The sequence below is a fragment of the Ascaphus truei genome, chromosome 4, assembly GCF_040206685.1.
Source record: "Ascaphus truei isolate aAscTru1 chromosome 4, aAscTru1.hap1, whole genome shotgun sequence".
Taxonomy (NCBI): Eukaryota; Metazoa; Chordata; class Amphibia; order Anura; family Ascaphidae; genus Ascaphus; species Ascaphus truei.
The window spans coordinates 171,413,020-171,433,772 of NC_134486.1; the positions used below are offsets into that span (position 1 = coordinate 171,413,020).

General features: G+C 45.6%; 1 pseudogene; it reads right to left on the bottom strand.

The window, feature by feature from the left end:
* The window catches only part of LOC142492340 (HEAT repeat-containing protein 5B-like), a 42,215-nt pseudogene that overhangs the window by 16,324 nt on the left and 5,138 nt on the right, over positions 1-20,753 (bottom strand).

The window sequence follows — 20,753 nt, forward strand, 5'->3', positions numbered from 1 at the left end:
GAGTGCGTGCGTGACTAAGTGCGTGTGCATGCGTGACTGAGTGAGAGTGCGTGAGAGATTGTGTGACTGAGGGAGTGCGTGAGAGATTGTGTGACTGAGGGAGTGCGTGAGAGATTGTGTGACTGAGGGAGTGCGTGAGAGATTGTGTGACTGAGGGAGTGCGTGAGAGATTGTGTGACTGAGGGAGTGCGTGAGAGATTGTGTGACTGAGGGAGTGCGTGAGAGATTGTGTGACTGAGGGAGTGCGTGAGAGATTGTGTGACTGAGGGAGTGCGTGAGAGATTGTGTGACTGAGGGAGTGCGTGAGAGATTGTGTGACTGAGGGAGTGCGTGAGAGATTGTGTGACAGAGGGAGTGTGTGCGTGACTGAGGGAGTGCGTGCAAGCCAAGCTGATCAAGGACCTGAGTAAGGCCGTGCGTATAGTGCCGGCGATGCCACCCAAAAACAAACACATTGCTGCCGCCGCCGCGTGAGCTTATAGTAAGCGCGAGAGCGGCAATGCGACGGAGCAGACTTTGGAAGCCGGGAATATTTGATTTTTAAGGGCTGTCACCTCATGTGACAGCCCCTGAACAAATCAAATGCCCGGGAGCATATAACTTTCGCTAGCTATGATGGGTGATGTCGCCGGTCGCGGGCACTATACGCACGGCCTAAGGAAGCACAGCATTGTAAAACACTGTACAGTACTGTACAGTATTGTACTGTACTGTTTTCACCAAAGTCACAAAAAATAAGTCCCAAAAATATATCAGTCAGTCAAATAAATGCACCTCACCTTCATGCCCTTTCAGTAAAAATACTGTACAGTAGAAGATATGCCCTCTCCTTCATCCTTCCTACATATTTTTAAAATAATTTTCCATTCATCCATGTTGTATCTGTCAGCACATAAGAAAAATCAGCTGACATTAAAGATTTTATTTCAATAAAGCCTACTGTATTTATTTTGGTTACAAATGCATTATTTACATCAGTTATGCACATATATGATGTTTGCAGTACAGTACATGCATTGTAAAGTGGAAAAAAGGTAGTGCTTCACTATAAGTACATTTTCACTTTACATACATGCTCCGGTCCCATTGCGTATATTAAAGCGGGGTATGCCTGTACACACATGCACAGACACACAGTTTGTGAGAGACATAAACAATGAGCAATATTTACCAAGCGGTGCTAAGCTGCAAGGCTTACAGTAACCTAGTAATTATGGCCCATTAAGTATTGAAAGACCAGATACATTTTGTTTCTTACCTTTCCTTTGGCGTGAGGAATACCCAAAGGACACTGATGTACACCGCCTAGTAGAGCAGCCATTGCAAAGCTGTAACCGCTTCAGGGGAATTCTTCAAGTTGTTTAGTCTTTCTACACACCTGTCCAGCAGCGGTGTAAGCTGAAAGGGTAGTGCCACAGCAACACAGCGCAGGCACCATGCAGCTGCGAGTCTGGCTGCCATGCTGGGGTGAAGGAGGACAGACGTCACTGTGTCCAAAAAACCTAAATACAAACGGCAAAAGGTTGAAACACTTCATAGCAGTGCAAAGGGGAAACACGAAGACAAACTGCACTCACATGGTAGTTTCAGCTTTATGTGCTAAGCAGTTTTCTTGATTTGGCTTGTTTTAAAAATAGCCTTTGGGGCAACGCAGGTGTAGGCTGAAGAGGTTCAACATAGAGGGGTGTTAGGCCAAATAACAGGTGGATTCTCATATTTCTTCATATCCTCTTAAGGACTTTAGCATGTGAGAACGTATTTAAGTTTTCTGTTTTTATCCCATTATTTTCTGAAACGGTCTTTGAAACGCTTTTTCTTTAAACAATCACTATATATATATATATATATATATATATAACAAAAGAAACAGCGCACAATCCTAGGGCATTACCAGAAAAATTGGATTTATTATAAAAAGTAGGGGGGAAGACAATGCCCACTTACAAGATGGATTAAATAGAAATCACATAAAGGTTTCTTTATAACTGTGTGGTGGTACGGCTTTAAATGCCCACCGCCAGCTGAGGGAACCACCGGATTGTAGCCCGAGACACCATCTGCCTCTCGGGCTACGACACACACACACACACACACACACGCACGAACGTGTAACCTTTCCACTCCAAAATGTTGTCCGATATGGAGAACTGGTTGAAGGGTCCCTGTGTGTACAGGTCAACGTAAGAGCAGAATGCACAATAAAAATATTCATTACTATTACTGTACTAAATTAAACTGATGCCAGGGAAACCACAATGCAGGTTTCAATCACTAAATGAATGGTAAAAGCAATTATTTGGAGATGTGGTGCAGGCTTGGGAGACGAAGCAAAACAAAAACACACACCTCAAAAATGACTAGTTTAGAAGCCTGCTTCCATTATTTAGACTTTTAAGGATATTTTAGCAAAGAATTACAATGTACGTCTTGCTTTCTAATACATCCACACTATTACTGCCCTCACTTACAGAACAGGTACCTTGAGTAAAGTTCGGTAGTAGAATTCAGAGTTGATAATGGTATTATAGAACTCCAGGGTTATCACTTTGTAGGATGTATTAACCATCTCTTAACATTTGAGAATTCATGTATGTGCAGCCATGTAAGTTTTTCATGGCAGGGACTACCCAATCACATTGTTTTCAAAATGATTTATTGTTGACACTGTTACTAGCCAAAGTTGTATTTTTCATTTCCAAAAATGCTAAAAAATAAAACTCTGCTTCATTGTTGTACAGAAGTAGAAAATAATACACACAAGATGTTAATGGCTATTTTTTACTTTCTAGGCTATGTACGGCTGCTTATAGGTTTATACATATTGCAGAACAAACCTGTGTAACGCCAACTCTCACTTCTCGACTGATTGATCCTCCGCCTTTCAACATTTCTCCTCCACTCTTAAGGAATCCGGAGCCTCCCCGCAGAAATCCTGTGGCCATAAGTTCCAACACCTCCTCTAACGTGGCCCTCTTAACATTCTGTCGCATGACTTTAGTGAATAAGATAAAAAGTAAAACAAAACAAATTAAAAAAGTTCCAACACCTCCTCTAACGTGGCCCTCTTAACATTCTGTCGCATGACTTTAGTGAATAAAATAAAAAGTAAAACAAAACAAATTAAAAAAAAAAATCTAACTTGAAATGTACAGGTCATTGACGATGGCATTAGGAATGGAGCTCTTGTAGAGAAATAGAGATGTGCAAGGACAGCTGTCTAGGGATTTACACTAATAGTGTCTTCATCCCTCATTGGACTCTGGCTTTACTGCTGGGTTTCCTAATCCAAGAAGAAGTTTGATGCTTTGTTATTAAGCCGCACATGGCAAGACTCTACAATAATGAATTTCTGAGAGATTTCTCCTTGACCACTGGAATTTTACTAGAAGTACTTTGCTGGTTACTGACTGGGGATTTTGGTTATTCCCACCCACCTTCTGTACGAGTCCTAATGAATGCAACCGAGCTGCTGTAAACCTACCTGTTGCTTGCTTTGGCATTAATGCCGTGGCCATAACCGTTCCCAAGAGTTTAGAAACTGCGACTCTCACTCCATAGTTGGAGCCTTCTAAGGCCTTAAAACAAAGTGTTGCTACGTTCTCCAGCTCGGCTGTCCACATGAAAACGGCCTCGGTCTGCAGCTCCAGCAGGCACTGCGAAAAAAAAACATTACTTAAGTAATAATCTCCGAAGAACAGGGCATTACTGGCCAATAATTCCCTGGCTGGAAGAGTTGAAGGCCCGAGGCGCAGCCAAGGGACTTTAACCCAGACAGGGCATTATTGGCCAGTAATACCATGTTCTGAGGGGATTATTACTATTATAGGCTAAATGTAGGCTAATTATGTTTTCTTTACATTTTTCATAAAAAAAGATAGGACACTTTTGTAGTCATATTGATTTTTATCAGCATGATCAGCTACATTCTTATGTTTTTACTGCAAGTTTATTAAAAGAAAATTGTACATACACACAACCACCCTTTATAAATACACACACACACACACACACACACACACAGCAGCCCCCCCTATACACACAAACACACTCTGCAACCCCCCTCTATACGGAAACACACTCTGCAGTCCCCCCTCCTGTACACCCACAAACACACACAGCAATGCCCCCTGTAAACCCACAAAACTGCAGAGACACACACACATACCAAAACACACTCAACTCGTATTAACTCAATACGGCATAAACTGCAATACTAGGCAAGCTCCACAGGCAGCGAAAGGGTTACATTTAAAATGTTGAGCATTTCTATATAGCCACTTCATAAATCTGTTCCTGATCAACCCCATCCATAGAGGAGGAGCATAAATAAGTCTCAAATACCTTTTTTGTGCTCAAATTCAGTTTTAATGATCAGTACACTTAAGCCTTAAAGAATTTTACTGAGTTTTTAATGAAAAAAAAAAAAGGCACCTTTACAACAAATGTGAAAATTGAATATTCTCTAAAAGTAAAGTAGTAGAAGACTATGAGGCTTATTTGATAAGCTCCAAAGCACACCGATGTTGAAGTCTCTGGCATATATGGTTTAGTACTAAATTAAAAAATCTAACCCACGTGAATAATTGCGATAGGTATAATATCTGACATACTGTTGAACAATTATATCCAATAGTGTCTTTAGTATGTTGGTTCTTTCTTCAGAAATTACGAAGATACCTCTCAGATCTTAAGCTTAAATGCAACAATATGCAGGTAGTCTTTGTTATCCAACGTTTCTCTTTTGCAACAAATGGAATATCCAACGCTTTACAATGCAACCCTAAGGGCCGGTTTTTTAAGCCAGAATGCGTTATCCGATGCCTGAATGCGTTATCCAACGCTCACCGCCACTGATTAACATGGGACTCACTTTACAACGGTTTTACAATCCAACGCTACTTCCAGAACGGATTCCGTTGGATAACCGAGGACTGCCTGTACATGTATAATTACTTTCGTTCTACAATTGCTATTTAAATCTGAATAAAATACTGCTTTTTCACCAGCACAAAATGGTCATTTGCTACAAATTTGAGATAAAGCTACAAGTATCATCAGAAAATCATAAAAAGATTGACTACCCATTTGGAAGTTCATTAGTTATGTTATCAAGCAAACACAATAATATCCATTTAGTATTGCTTTGCATGATTGTCTACACCAGTGATTTTCAACCAGGGTTTCGTGGAACCCCGGGGTTCGCGAGCACCCCTCAGGGGTTCCACAGCCGCCATGGGGGGGGGGGAGAGCTGGGAGAACTCTCCTATGCTGTCCCAGGGCCCCGCGGCGGAACCCCCACATAGCAAGGACCCGGCGGCTACGGAGCTCAGCAGCAGCCACACGGTCACTGCTATCCTTCCTCTCCCTGCGTCGGAAGTCGTGTCAACTTCCTGCTGACAGGGGGGAGAGGAAGGATCAGGCAAGAGCACGCAGCTCCCTCAAAGAGAGAGAGAGAGGGGTGTGTCAGTCTCTGTGTGTCAGTGTTAGAGCATGTGTCAAAGAGTGTGTGTGTGTAAGCGAGAGAGGGAGTGTGTGTGTGTATGCGAGTGGGGGAGTGTGTGTGTAAGCGAGTGGGGAATGTTAGCGAGTTGCAGAGTGTGTGTGTTTGTATAAGCAAGTGGGGGAGTGTGTGTCAGCGAGTGGGGGGAGTGTGTGTGTGTAAGCGAGTGGGGGAGTGTGTGTGTAAGCGAATGGGGGAGTGTGTGTGTAAGCGAATGGGGGAATGTGTGTGTAAGCACATGGGGGAGTGTGTGTGTGTAAGCGAGTGGGGGAGTGTGTGTGTAAGCGAGTGGGGGAGTGTGTGTGTGTGTGTGTGTAAGCGAGTGGGGGAGTGTGTGTGTGTGTGTGTGTGTGTAAGCGAGTGGGGGAGTTTGTGGGTGTATGCGAGTAGGGAAGTGTGTGTGTGTGTGTGTATGAGAGTGGGGGAGTATGTGGGTGTATGCGAGTGGGGGAGTATGTGGGTGTATGCGAGTGGGGGAGTATGTGGTTGTATAAGCGAGTGGGGGAGTGTGTGTAATGGGGGAGTGTGTGTGTAAGCGAGTTGGGGAGTGTGTGTGTGTAAGCGAGCGGGGGAGTGTGTGTGTGTAAGCGATTGGGGGAGTGTGTGTGTGTGTGTGTGTGTGTAAGCGAGTGGGGGAGTGTGTATAAGCGAAGTTGGGGAGTGTGTGTGTGTAAGCGAGTTGTGGAGTGTGTGTGTGTGTAAGAGAGTGGGGTGTGTGTGTAAGCAAGTGGGGGAATGTGTGTAAGCAAGTGGGGGAGTGTGTGTGTAAGCAAGTGGGGGAGTGTGTGTGTAAGAGTAGGGGAGTGTAGGTGTGTGTATAAGCGAGTGGGGGAGTGTGTGTATAAGAGAGAGGGTGAGTGTGTGTGTATGCAAGTGAAGGAATGTGTGTGAGCGACTGGGGGAGTGGGTGTGTGAGCAAGTGGGGGAGTGAGTGTGTGAGCAAGCGAGTGAGGAATGTTAGCGAGTTGCGGAGTGTGTGTGTTTGTGTAAGCGAGTGGGGGAGTGTGTGCCAGCGAGTGGGGGGAGTGTGTGTGTATGTGTAAGCGAGTGGGTGAGTGTGTGTGTGTAAGCGAGTGGGGGAGTGTGTGTGTGTAAGCAAATGGGGGAGTTTGTGGGTGTGTAAGCGAGTGGGGGAGTGTGTGGGTGTGTAAGCGAGTGGGGGAGTGTGTGGGTGTATAAGCGAGTGGGGGAGTATGTGGGTGTATAAGCGAGTGGGGGAGTATGTGGGTGTATAAGCGAGTGGGGGAGTATGTGGGTGTGTAAGCGAGTGGGGGAGTGTGTGGGTGTGTAAGCGAGTGGGGGAGTGTGTGGGTGTATAAGCGAGTGGGGGAGTATGTGGGTGTATAAGCGAGTGGGGGAGTATGTGAGTGTATAAGCGAGTGGGGGAGAATGTGGGTGTATAAGCGAGTGGGGGAGTATGTGGGTGTATAAGCGAGTGGGGGAGCATGTGGGTGTATAAGCGAGTGGGGGAGTATGTGGGTGTATAAGCAAGTGGGGGAGTATGTGGGTGTATAAGCGAGTGGGGGAGTGTGTGTGTGTGTGTAAGCGAGTGGAGGAGTGTGTGTAAGCGAATGGGGGAGTGTGTGTGTGTGTAAGCGAGTTGGGGAGTGTGTGTAAGCGAGTTGGGGAGTGTGTGTGTAAGCAAGTTCCACAGCCGCCATGGGGGGGGGGAGAGCTGGGAGAACTCTCCTATGCTGTCCCAGGGCCCCGCGGCAGAACCCCCACATAGCAAGGACCCGGCGGCTACGGAGCTCAGCAGCAGCCACACGGTCACTGCTATCCTTCCTCTCCCTGCGTCGGAAGTCGTGTCAACTTCCTGCTGACAGGGGGGAGAGGAAGGATCAGGCAAGAGCACGCAGCTCCCTCAAAGAGAGAGAGAGAGGGGTGTGTCAGTCTCTGTGTGTCACTGTTAGAGCATGTGTCAAAGAGTGTATGTGTGTGTGTGTGTAAGCGAGAGGGGGAGAGTGTGTGTATGCGAGTGGGGGAGTGTGTGTGAGCGAGTGGGTGTGTGTGTGTATGTGAGCAAGTGGGGGAGTGTGTGTGTGAGCGAGTGGGGGAGTGTGCGTGTGTGTGTGTAAGCAAGTGGGGGGTGTGAGTATAAGAGAGAGGGGGAGTGTGTGTGTATGCAAGTGGAGGAATGTGTGTAAGCGAGTGGGGAATGTTATCGAGCTGCGGAGTGTGTGTAAGCGAGTGGGGAATGTTAGCGAGCTGCGGAGTGTGTGTGTGTAAGCGAATGGGGGAATGTGTGTGTGTAAGCGAATGGGGGAATGTGTGTGTGTAAGCGCATGGGGCAGTGTGTGCGTAAGCGAATGGGGGAGTGTGTGTGTAAGCGAGCGGGGGAGTGTGTGGGTGTATGCGAGTGGGGGAGTGTGTGGGTGTATGCGAGCGGGGGAGTGTGTGGGTGTATGCGTGTGGGGGAGTGTGTGGGTGTATGCGAGTGGGGGAGTGTGTGGGTGTATGCGTGTGGGGGAGTGTGTGGGTGTATGCGTGTGGGGGAGTATGTGGGTGTATGCGAGTGGGGGAGTATGTGGGTGTATGCGAGTGGGGGAGTATGCGGGTGTATGCGAGTGGGGGAGTATGCGGGTGTATGCGAGTGGGGGAGTATGTGGGTGTATGCGAGTGGGGGACTGTGTGTGTATGCGAGTGGGGGAGTGTGTGGGTGTATGCGAGTGGGGGACTGTGTGTGTATGCGAGTGGGGGAGTGTGTGGGTGTATGCGAGTGGGGGAGTATGTGGGTGTATGCGAGTGGGGGAGTATGTGGGTGTATAAGCGAGTGGGGGAGTGTGTGTAAGCGAGTTGGGGAGTGTGTGTGTGTACGCGAGTGGGGGAGTGTGTGGGGGAGTGTGTATGCGAGTGGGGGAGTGTGTGTGTATGCGAGTGGGGGAGTGTGTGTGTAAGCGAGAGGGGGAGTGTGTGTGTATGCGAGTGGGGGAGTGTGTGTGTGGGAGTGTGTGTGTAAGCGAGAGGGGGAGTGTGTGTGTTTGTGTGTGTAAGAGAGTGGGGGTTTGTGTAAGCAAGTGGGGGAGTGTGTGTGTAAGCAAGTGGGGGAGTGTGTGCGTAAGCGAGTGGGGGAGTGTGTGCGTAAGCGAGTGGGGGAGTGTGTGCGTAAGCGAGTGGGGGAGTTTGTGCGTAAGCGAGTGGGGGAGTTTGTGCGTAAGCGAGTGGGGGAGTTTGTGCGTAAGCGAGTGGGGGAGTTTGTGCGTAAGCGAGTGGGGGAGTTTGTGCGTAAGCGAGTGGGGGAGTTTGTGCGTAAGCGAGTGGGGGAGTTTGTGCGTAAGCGAGTGGGGGAGTTTGTGCGTAAGCGAGTGGGGGAGTTTGTGCGTAAGCGAGTGGGGGAGTTTGTGCGTAAGCGAGTGGGGGAGTTTGTGCGTAAGCGAGAGGGGGAGTTTGTGTGTAAGCGAGAGGGGGAGTTTGTGTGTAAGCGAGAGGGGGAGTTTGTGTGTAAGCGAGAGGGGGAGTTTGTGTGTAAGCGAGAGGGGGAGTTTGTGTGTAAGCGAGAGGGGGAGTTTGTGTGTAAGCGAGTGGGGGAGTGTATGTGTAAGCGAGTGGGGGAGTGTATGTGTAAGCGAGTGGGGGAGTGTATGTGTAAGCGAGTGGGGGAGTGTATGTGTAAGCGAGTGGGGGAGTGTGTGTATGCGAGTGGGGAAGTGTGTGTGTAAGCGAGTGGGGGAGTGTGTGTGTGTGTGTATGCGAGTGGGGGAGTGTGTGGGTGTATGCGAGTGGGGGAGTGTGTGTATTGTATTGTATGTCTTTATTTATATAGCGCCATTAATGTACATAGCGCTTCACAGTAGTAATACATGTGGTAATCGAATAAATAACAGATAATATAAATAACAGATCATGGGAATAAGTGCTTTAGACAAACATAACATTAAGGAAGAGGAGTCCCTGCCCCGAGGAGCTTACAATCTAATTGGTAGGTAGGGAGAACGTACAGAGACAGTAGGAGGGAGTTCTGGTAAGTGCGTCTGCAGGGGGCCAAGCTTTATGTATCATGTGTTCAGAATGTTCACAGTGCTATTCGTATGCTTCTTTAAGCAAGTGTGTCTTAAGGTGGGTCTTAAAGGTGGATAGAGAGGGTGCTAGTCGGGTACTGAGGGGAAGGGCATTCCAGAGGTGTGGGGCAGTCAGTGAAAAATGTTTAAGGCGGGAGAGGGCTTTAGATAAAAAGGGGGTAGAAAGAAGACATCCTTGAGCAGAACGCAAGAGTCGGGGTGGTGCATAGCGAGAAATTAGGGCTGAGATGTAAGGAGGGGCAGAAGAGTGTAAAGCTTTAAACGTGAGGAGAAGAATGGAGTGTGAGATGCGGGATTTGATTGGAAGCCAGGAGAGGGATTTCAGGAGGGGAGATGCTGAGACAGATCTAGGAAAGAGTAGAGTGATTCTGGCAGCAGCGTTTAGGGTAGATTGTAGGGGAGACAGGTGAGAGGCAGGAAGGCCGGACAGCAGGAGGTTACAGTAATCAAGACGGGAGAGAATGAGGGCCTGAGTCAGAGTTTTAGCAGTCGAGCAACAGAGGACGAGAGGGGGAGTTTGTGTGTGTATGTGTGTGTAAGCGAGTGGGGGAGTGTGTGTATGCGAGTGGGGGAGTGTGTGTGTAAGCGAGTGGGGGTGTGTGTGTGTGTGTGTATATGTAAGCGAATGGGGGAGTGTGTGTATATGTAAGCGAATGGGGGAGTGTGTGTGTGTAAGCAAGTGGGGGAATGTGTGTGTGTAAGCAAGTGAGGGAATGTGTGTGTGTGTGTGTGTGTAAGCAAATGGGGGAATGTGTGTGTGTGTGTAAGCAAGTGGGGGAATGTGTGTGTGTGTAAGCAAGTGGGGGAATGTGTGTGTGTGTGTAAGCAAGTGGGGGAATGTGTGTGTGTGTGTAAGCAAGTGGGGGAATGTGTGTGTAAGCAAGTGGGGGAATGTGTGTGTAAGCAAGTGGGGGAATGTGTGTGTAAGCAAGTGGGGGAATGTGTGTGTAAGCAAGTGGGGGAATGTGTGTGTAAGCAAGTAGGGGAATGTGTGTGTAAGCGTGGGGGAGTGTGTGTAAGAGTGGGGGAGTGTGTGTGTGTAAGAGAGTGGTGGACTGAGTGTGTAAGAGTAAGAGAGTGGTGGACTGTGTGTGTAAGAGTAAGAGAGTGGGGGAGTTTGTGTGTGTGTGTAAGCGAGAGGGGGAGTTTGTGTGTGTGTGTGTAAGCGAGAGGGGGAGTTTGTGTGTGTGTAAGCGAGAGGGGGAGTTTGTGTGTGTGTAAGCGAGAGGGGGAGTTTGTGTTGTGTGTGTAAGCGAGAGGGGGAGTTTGTGTGTGTGTAAGCGAGAGGGGGAGTTTGTGTGTGTGTAAGCGAGAGGGGGAGTTTGTGTGTGTGTAAGCGCGAGGGGGAGTTTGTGTGTGTGTAAGCGAGAGGGGGAGTTTGTGTGTGTGTAAGAGAGAGGGGGAGTTGTGTGTGTGTAAGCGAGAGGAGGAGTTTGTGTGTAAGCGAGAGGGGGAGTGTATGTGTAAGCGAGTGGGGGAGTGTGTGTAAGCGAGTGGGGGAGTGTGTGTAAGCGAGTGGGGGAGTGTATGTGTGTGCAAGAGGGGTAGAGTGAGGGGGGAGGGGAGAGTGTGTGGCGGAGGAAAGAGACAGGGGTAAGGGGGTGGGGGAGAGAGACGGGAGCGACGAGAGAATGGGGGCGAGGGTTGGGGTTCTTCAGAATTTCAAAATCGAATTCTGGGGTTCCCCAACCAAAAAAAGGTTTAAAACCACTGGTCTACACAGTATATTATTTGTTTTGTAGCTTCATGCAGTTCTTATTCACATTACACAGTGGTTACTCACCTTGGCTACAGCACATCATACAGCCATGGACCTGTCAGTCAGAAGGGAACGAGCGTTCTTGTAGATGTCTCTGTGGCTGGAAGATGCAGCCCCTCCGAGACCGCCAAGGACCTTCTGCAAACTCATTAGGATTTCACTGCGACCCTGCGACTTAAACGGCACAAGAGAACAGTCACAATACCAGATAACGTAGGACAACTTAAGCTTTATACAGTTGCATTCGCCCTTCTGTCTAAAAGGAAGTAAAGATAGATAATTGCAGCGACTATAAATCATAAATAAAAAAATTAAAAAAGTTACTTAACACTAGGTTTTAAATAAAAGAAAATAGCTACTTTATACCAACCTGAATATAGCAAATTTATGTGGAACTCTATTTTGATGTTATTTTCAGTGTATGTATGTATGTATGTATGTATGTATGTATGTATGTATGTACCGTGTATGTGTTTCACTAGATGTGCTAAAACTGAGCTTTGTCTGTGTTTTATGTTCTGTCTCTGGTTTTAAATATATATTGCCATGCTCAGTAGCACTCCTCTGTGACACTCATATGCTTATATATATGGTGTGGTTATTTTGGGGGTTCAATAGGAGCTTGTTAGGTGTCCAGTATATATATATATATATATATATATATATATATATATATATATATATATATATATATATATATACACATTACAGCAAAAAGGAGACAGCACTCAGGTGAATGAAAATGAATGTATTAAATACAGCACATAACTTGGAGTATAACTTGGAGTTATGTGCTGTATTTAATACATTCATTTTTCATTCACCTGAGTGCCGTCTCCTTTTTGCTGCTATGCGGTAATGTATACTTTTATTATTTATATGGGACATGCACCTATTCATTATTGAATTTCTATTGGAGTGCCAGTGATTTTTTATCACATATACATACATACATACATACATACATACATATATATTTTACATTGAAAACCGCATGCAGTCGAGTTGATCATAGTTTAGTCGCACCATCCTGGAGACACCTTCACTAGACTGATGATTTCCAGAGGTTAGATATGTTTCAGATCACTGCTTAACCAATAACGGAGTGTGATGGCATCTTTGGAAAGATGACTATGAGCACATGACTGTTCCGCGTACTCCAGCTACATCAGAGGTACTTGTAAAAAGCCAAAAACAGCTGTTACGATATGACTGCTCTTGAGAAATGTCCTAAGGGAGGACCGAAATGTTGAAAGCTTCATAAATAAATTGTATTATTCATGCATCGAGACCCGTCACCCTGCTTATATGATTTTGTGTTCAATTTTCATTAACTTCTTCTTACCAAGGCTCTAGAGCAGGAGTGGCCAACTTCAATACTCAATGTTCACCAACAGGTCAGGTTTTCAGGCTATCCCAGCTTCATCACATCAGTGATCAATCAGTTGCTCCGTTAGAATGGCAGCCACCTGTGCTGAAGCAGGGATATCCTGAAAACCTGGCCTGTTGATGGCCATTGATGAATGGAGTTGGCCACCCGTGCTCTAGATATTCGTAGAAACTGGGATCATAAACTCGAGAAGTTTTTAGAAGGCCATCTAATTGTGCATCTTACCTCAGCACTTTTCAGTGACTTTAAGAGGTTATTCACGGTTTCAGGAAAGGAGCTTCCCAGCATCCTACCCATCTTCTCATAAAATGCTCCGACACAAGCAACAGCGGCCCTGAAAGAGGCAGAAGCTATCAGTACCCATTTCAAGTACATACATCAAAATAAGCGTTTAGAATAAGTGCTAATGTATGGTCCCGTGTGTGACCCGGATATATAGATACAGATAAAATATACACAGATGCTGGTGACCCTGATAGTACCTCAGCAGAACAGTTTTGTCTGTAATTAGCATTCAGTTATGCATTTGTTACAAATTGTTGCCAGAGAAGGACCGCGGCTGATTAAATAGTCTGCTTCAGTATGTACAAGACTATTAAAAAGAATATTAAACTAAATACCTTCCAGTCCAGTGTACCAGACTGGTTGCAATATGGATATGAGGGACCTTGTAATAACTGGCACATGCAAAGATAGATGGATAGCTTGTGCCTCAGTGTGGTATATATGTTGGAACCAGTCTCATGTCTGTCAATGATGTACCGGACAGACAGCTGTATATATAACCACAACTGATTGAATGGTTACTCTAAGAGAGTACACGGTGGAGTTAGTAGTGAGTGATCAGTGCACAGTATCTCAAACTCACATACTAAATATTTCCAGAGGTTGGTATACCTAGAAATAGTACTCAAATCTTAAGGGTAAACAAAATAAATGAAATAAAAAGGTCCTTAAAGGCGACGCAGGGTATTAAAAATGAACACTAAAGCTACTGTGTAGCTAGGGAAAAGAGGCTTCAAAGTGGGAGCCTTAGACACCCTAATGGGTTAAGTATACACAAGGTCTCCCACAAGGCGCACTAACAGTATCTAGTTAGTGCCATAGATAGCCTAAGCCTATATGGAAGCAGTGAAACAAATGTATAATACAAGCTAAACTGTAAGCTGCTTCTCAGGGTCCTCCGTGGAAACAGCACAAATAGTACAGTAGGGATAAGCAGGTATCTGGGTATATTGCTAATATGTCAGTAGGTGTTTAAAAAGATACCCGAAAACCAGTTGGTAATAGTGACCTATGTATAGGGTATGTATATATAAGTAGTGTCACCCAGGTTGCTCAGGGAAGTGGACACAGTTCAAAGGGTATCAGGCAATCAGACTTATCAGTTGACCTGAATATATACACTATTCCACATTTAATGTAATGGAGATCTATACAGGTCGCTGGGTATATACTGTGCATATGTGCAGTGTGGGTGCAGCGGATATGGTCTCCAATACACTCAAACATGTAAAAGTACCAAGATAGATAGTACCTGAGTGGATGAGACCAGAATGCGTTATGAACACTGCATCAATCGGATTATATCTACAGAGATTCCACCCGGCGTGGTGTATTCATGAACACCACAGAACGTTAGCTAGCCGGGTGGAGAGAAGTATATCTCATATAGCAGCAAGCCTAGATATAGCTCAGCCCTGTGAAGGCTGCCACGGGGCTATGCTAGACGCCACCGCACTGACACATGTGCTGACGTCACAGAGGAGTGGCCACCACCGACGGCCGTTTCGCGTCGCACTGACGCTTTCTCAAGGTGGCCCCGCCTCTATGGTAGCCGAACGTTTAAATAGGCGAGCGTAGCCTTGGCAACAGTGGCGCTAAGTTAAGTATATGTGTTAGTAATAAAACATGTGTTTGTGTTGCTATTTATTTGTGTGAAAGTTCTGGCTGGCTTCCTGATAGAACCTGAGTAAATTCAGAACAGTAAGGCAGCAAATGAAGGGTTGCCGAGACGGATAAGCGAGTGATTGTATGCAATAGACACTAAATGGTAGAATGGAGGCATATACCATCAGGGGTAAATATGTTTACAAATATATCAATAAATCTATAAACATATGCCATCCAAGAGGCTCATGGTGATACGGAACAGAGAGATAGTACCTAGCTGTAAATGTGCCAGTACATAATGCTGGGATATGGAGTGGATACAGTATAGGCTATGGTGTATAAGGGGTGTTACAGCCCAAATGCTGGAGCCAAAGTGAATATCACACTTACACCCCATGGTTATCAGATCCTGGCAGTATGAGTACATATGGTCTTATCGTGATGTCAAAAGTGGCATAAGGTATAAAAAATATTCTAACCAATAAATGCGGCAAACATAAATCCCTTATTTAAACCCTGCGGATAGAGTTCCTAGGGTATAAATCCACTTTGCCTCGTTTTTGAGGAGTTCTCTGTCCCAGTCACCCCCTTCTGATTGTTTCTGGGAGTTGGTATATGCCCTTAAAACGTAAGTTGGAAATGTCACCTCCATGTGCAGTGTTAACGTGTTTGGCAAGTGGGGTGTCAGTTTTATTGCGTATGGTCCCTATGTGTTCTAGGACCCTACGTCTCAGCTGCCGACTTGTTTTCCCCACATATTTCTTGCCGCATGTGCACACTGCTTGGTAGATCACCCCAGTAGTTCTGCAGTTCACAAAATTCCGTATTTTAAAGGTTTTACTATCATCCCAATTACCAAAGGTTTTGGTGACCTGAACGTACTGACATGCACGGCACCCCTTGCACTTATAGTTACCCGGAGATCTTTTGTCTAGCCAAGTGCCTGAAGTGATGGGTTCAAGATGGCTATGGACTAGAAGATCCCTGATGTTAGTAGATCTTCTGCTGACCATAGTTGGTCTGGGTTTCAAGACTCCCCGTAGATCCGTGTCCTCTAAGAGAACATGCCAATGTTTGTTGACAATGTTAAAGATGGTTTTCCATTGTCTATTATAAGTGCCAATGAGGCGAATTGTTTTTTGCTCACGTGGTTTGGGTTTGGGATTCAGCAGAGATGCCCGGTGTGTATGCTTGGCTCTATTATAAGCCTTCCTAACGCTGTTCTTACTATAACCTCTCGAGAGCAAGCATTGGCACATAGATTGTGCTTGTGATTCAAATTCTTCATCATTCGAGCAATTTCTCTTAACTCTCAAATATTGGCCAGTTGGAATGCCATTTATGAGATTCTGAGGGTGATGACTATCAGCGTGGAGTAAACTATTAGTTGCGGTGGTTTTACGATGAATTGTAGTCTCAATTCTACCATTGGTTGCACAAGTTATTTTAAGATCTAGGAAGACTATGCTGTCAGGCCCTATATCGTAAGTGAGTCGAAGGTTAAGGGAATTACAGTTAAGTTTGTTGATGAAGTCAACAAACAGTGTACGAGGTCCCTTCCAGAGAATAATGATATCATCAATGTATCTTGCCCATAAAATAATATGGGTAGTGTAGATATCATTTTCTTCAGAGAACACTATTTCTGCCTCCCACCACCCCAGGTACAGGTTCGCATATGAGGGGGCACAAGTCGTCCCCATTGCAGTCCCCTGTACCTGGTGGTAGAGTTTGTTGTTAAACAGAAAGTAGTTCTTCGTCAGTACAAACCAAAGCAGTTGTTCAATGAATTTGTTATGGTTATTGTACAATAGGCCCCTGGTTTTCAGAAAGTACAGTGTGGCATTTATGCCATGTTCGTGTATGATGCTCGTATATAAGGCCTCAACGTCCATGCTAATGAGTGTTTCATTATCAACCACAATATCATCAATTCGTGTGAGAATATCTGTGGTATCTCTCAAATAGGACGGAAGTGCTACCACGAACGGTCTCAGTACTTTATCCAAATAGACACTTGCCTGTTCACTCAAGTTGTTAATCCCGGAGACAATTGGTCGTCCCGGTGGTGGCCTCGTAAGCTTGTGGATTTTTGGGAGGCTATAGAATGTGGCTATTTTAGGGACCTTATTGTACATGCCATTCAATTCACGCTTGTTGATCACTTTATCTGCTAAGCCTGTATTGAGGATGGTGAGTAATTCCTGATTGTACTGAATAGTTGGGTCCTTACTCAGGACCTCGTAGCAGGTTCGGTCGGATAGGAGCCTCAGGTTTTCTTTGATACAGTATTCTCCTCTCTTCCCATAATCACAATGTTCCCCCCTTATCAGAGGATTTGATGACTATTGACGAGTTTGAACATAGATCATCCAAGGCCTTTCTTTCCTGAGCACTAAGGTTACCAGTGTTGGTAGCATATCTAATATTTTCCAAGTCGGTAACCACCAACTTGGTAAATACCTCCACATTGGGACAAATTCCTAATGGAGGAATAAACGTGGCTCTGGGTTTGAGATCTGTGAATGGCCCCTCACCAATAGGTCTATTGGACTCTTCTTCAAGTGAGGCCAGGTTGAGAAGGTTCTCACGGTCAAGTTGGTCTAAGTCAGGTAGGCTTAGGTTCTTATTAATAAAGTCCTCTCTCCGTTTAAAGAACTTATGTAACAATAAATTACGCCCAAAAAGGTTAACGTCCTTCACCCATTCAAATATGTTACGGTCGGATGAAGGGGAAAATGACAAGCCTTTTGAGAGAGCTTTCAAGTGGAATTCGTCAAGGGCTAATTGAGACAAGTTAATCACTTGACTATTCTCCTCCTGTGATGTTGTCAATACCTGCGCCTCCTTCTCGACCGCCTCCTCCCTCCTTGACCCCTGAAACCCCATTGGTCTCTGTCTTGAAGATCTACTCCTCTTACCCCTTCGTGTCTTGGATTTGGAAAAGGAATTACACTGTCTGTATCCTTGCCTAAAAAAGAGTTTTGCCCACCTTCAACTCCTGTATGTCTAAGTTCTAATTCGCCCTCATCGTTGGAAGTGTCCCAATCAGTGCTGGAATCATTGGGTGTGGGCCTGAATGTTTTTTTAGGGTTATCGTGTTTGAACACATACTCATCCACTCAGGTACTATCTATCTTGGTACTTTTACATGTTTGAGTGTATTGGAGACCATATACGCTGCACCCACAATGCACATATGCACAGTATATACCCAGCGACCTGTATAGATCTCCATTACATTAAATGTGGAATAGTGTATATATTCAGGTCAACTGATAAGTCTGATTGCCTGATACCCTTTGAACTGTGTCCACTTCCCTGAGCAACCTGGGTGACACTAATTATATATACACATACCCTATACATAGGTCACTATTACAATATACCCAGGTTACTATTAGCAATATACCCAGGTACCTGCTTATCCCTACTGTACTATTTGTGCTGTTTCCACAGAGGATCCTGAGAAGCAGCTTACAGTTTAGCTTGTATTATACATTTGTTTCACTGCTTCCACATAGGCTTAGGCTATCTATGGCACTAACTAGATACTGTTAGTGCGCCTTGTGGGAGACCTTGTGTATACTTAACCCATTAGGGTGTCTAAGGCTCCCACTTTGAAGCCTCTTTTCCCTAGCTACACAGTAGCTTTAGTGTTCATTTTTAATACCCTGCGTCGCCTTTAAGGACCTTTTTATTTCATTTATTTTGTTTACCCTTAAGATTTGAGTACTATTTCTAGGTATACCAACCTCTGGAAATATTTAGTATGTGAGTTTGAGATACTGTGCACTGATCACTCACTACTAACTCCACCGTGTACTCTCTTAGAGTAACCATTCAATCAGTTGTGGTTATATATACAGCTGTCTGTCCGGTACATCATTGACAGACATGAGACTGGTTCCAACATATATACCACACTGAGGCACAAGTGCCTCATCTATCTTTGCATGTGCCAGTTATTACAAGGTCCCTCATATCCATATTGCAACCAGTCTGGTACACTGGACTGGGAGGTATTTAGTTTAATATTCTTTTTAATAGTTTTGTGTGTCTATTCCTTCATTCATTTTACCCTTATATATTAATAAAGGTCATTTTATTCATTTAAGTTCATTACCACACGAGTGCTTGTTTAAAAGGGGTCCTTTCTTGCCTAGGCAAGCGTAGTTTTTGTTACCTGATTTCTTTACCCCTGGCACCGTCTCTTAGACAGTAGCTTGAGGTTACATCCCCTCTTCCCCCCATCCCATTTATTTTCAGTATGTACAAAACAGATGGTCACCCTACTGCAGCCTTCAAACTTACAGTTTAGTTGGTAGATAGGCAGCAGTGTCGTCTTTACTCTTGATCATTTCATTGCACTTGTCCAGGATTTGGAAGACAGTGAAAGTGTCTCCAATGCTGTAGAGTGTGGCAAGGTTCTTGGCTAATAGTTTGCGAGTGGGCGGTCCTGGGGAGCTGCTTATGAGACCGGTGACCTGTTCCACGAGCTTCTTCTGGTTGTCTTTGATGTCCGTCTGTGATAGGAATGTACTTTTATTTAGTTTACATCTCGTGTATGCAGCACAATACAAGAAGTTTGCAATCTACACATTAGTTCCTGAAACACAAAAAGGTCGAACAGCCTTGCCCACGGTCACAAGGAGCAGACCCACAGCTCACCAGTTTACTGAACAGTGCCTTAACCCTTCATTGCCAGAGAATAAGCAAAATATTGGTAAGTGAGAGATTCCATGTTCTAAATATACACATTGAATAAAGCATTGCCAAGCAATAAATCCCTTTCACTAAATTGGTATACATAAATTGAGAAACAAATGTCATGTGAAAGGCTTCGGGGACAATATTTAGCTTTGTCCATTAAGTGAAATGCAATCAATTGTGCTGCCTTGTTTGCAGTAAAAAAAAAAGCAGTTAATGTATTTGTGCTAGTCATTGTGCCATCAAGAAATAAAATATGGGTGGTATTCAGCACTCCAAGCTGGATGACATTTAAAGGGTCAAGTCCTCAGTAGGAACCAAGTGTATTGATGGCAGTGACATGGTTAAGGGGTTACATCTGGGTGATCGATTACTTGAAACCACAATCTGACATCTATAAGTATTTATAAAGACATTTTTTTTACAGTTTGTTTGGAAACATGAGCTGCGACTCAGGAGGTGTTATATTGCCTCTAGTTACTACCTTCTGTGTTTATCACTGTTTCCAACATGCATTTGTCCACACAAAACTCTCCTCTTGCCCCTCTCCTTATCTTTGTTGGCTCTCTGATAAGGACAGTGAGGGCTATGGGTAAATTAAATACTTAATTGGAAAACTCACACTCATTCAGAACGCCTTAAGACATACAATTTGTAACTAACTTCAAATGCAACAAAAGTAGCCAGATCTTAGCTTTTAGCATTGTTACATGTATTTAAGGATGCAAATTTAAAATGGTTAAAAAGTGTTTTCAAAAACGATTGTGGTTGGTTACATGGGATTTAACTGTTTCCAAAGAGATAACACACATATAATGTATTAGAATGTTAGAAACAGAAGGAAATATAGAAGATACTAGCTGATATACCCGGCGTTGCCCAGGCGTGGAAGGGCAGGGGGCATGGAGTGGAAGGGCGGGGGGGGGGGAGGGGGTGTGGAAGGGTAGGGGGGGTGAGGGGCGTGGAAGGGCGGGGGGAGGGGCGTGGAAGGGCGGGGGAGGGGCGTGGAGGGCAAAGGTCAGGGGGGCAAAGGGCAGGGAGGGGCAGGGGGGGCATCACAGCCACAGGCTGCACCCACTGACACAGGGAACTTCACAGCCACAGGCTGCACCTTGTCCCACACAGAGCTGCACCCACTACCAGGCTAAGGACAGACCCAGTCACGTCCTGTACAAAGGCCGTGGCACTTACACACCCCCTGCACACAGGCCGCGGGTGGCACTGACCTGCCGGTAGCCGCTGTCCGTGGGGTTGAAGTCGCTGCCCCTGGGCCGCAGGGAGAGCTGCAGGTGTGGGAACCCGTGCAGCCAGTACAGGAGGCGGGTCACAGTGCGGAGAGTGCGGGGAGAGGACACAGCGGCATCCCTGGGAGGAGGAGAGCGCGGGGGCGCGCAGCGCGTGCACACAATTGAAAGCCATGGGGGGTGTCCCGGGTGCTCGATCTGCTCCCCCGCTGACTGTAGCGGCCCCGGGGGGGGGGGG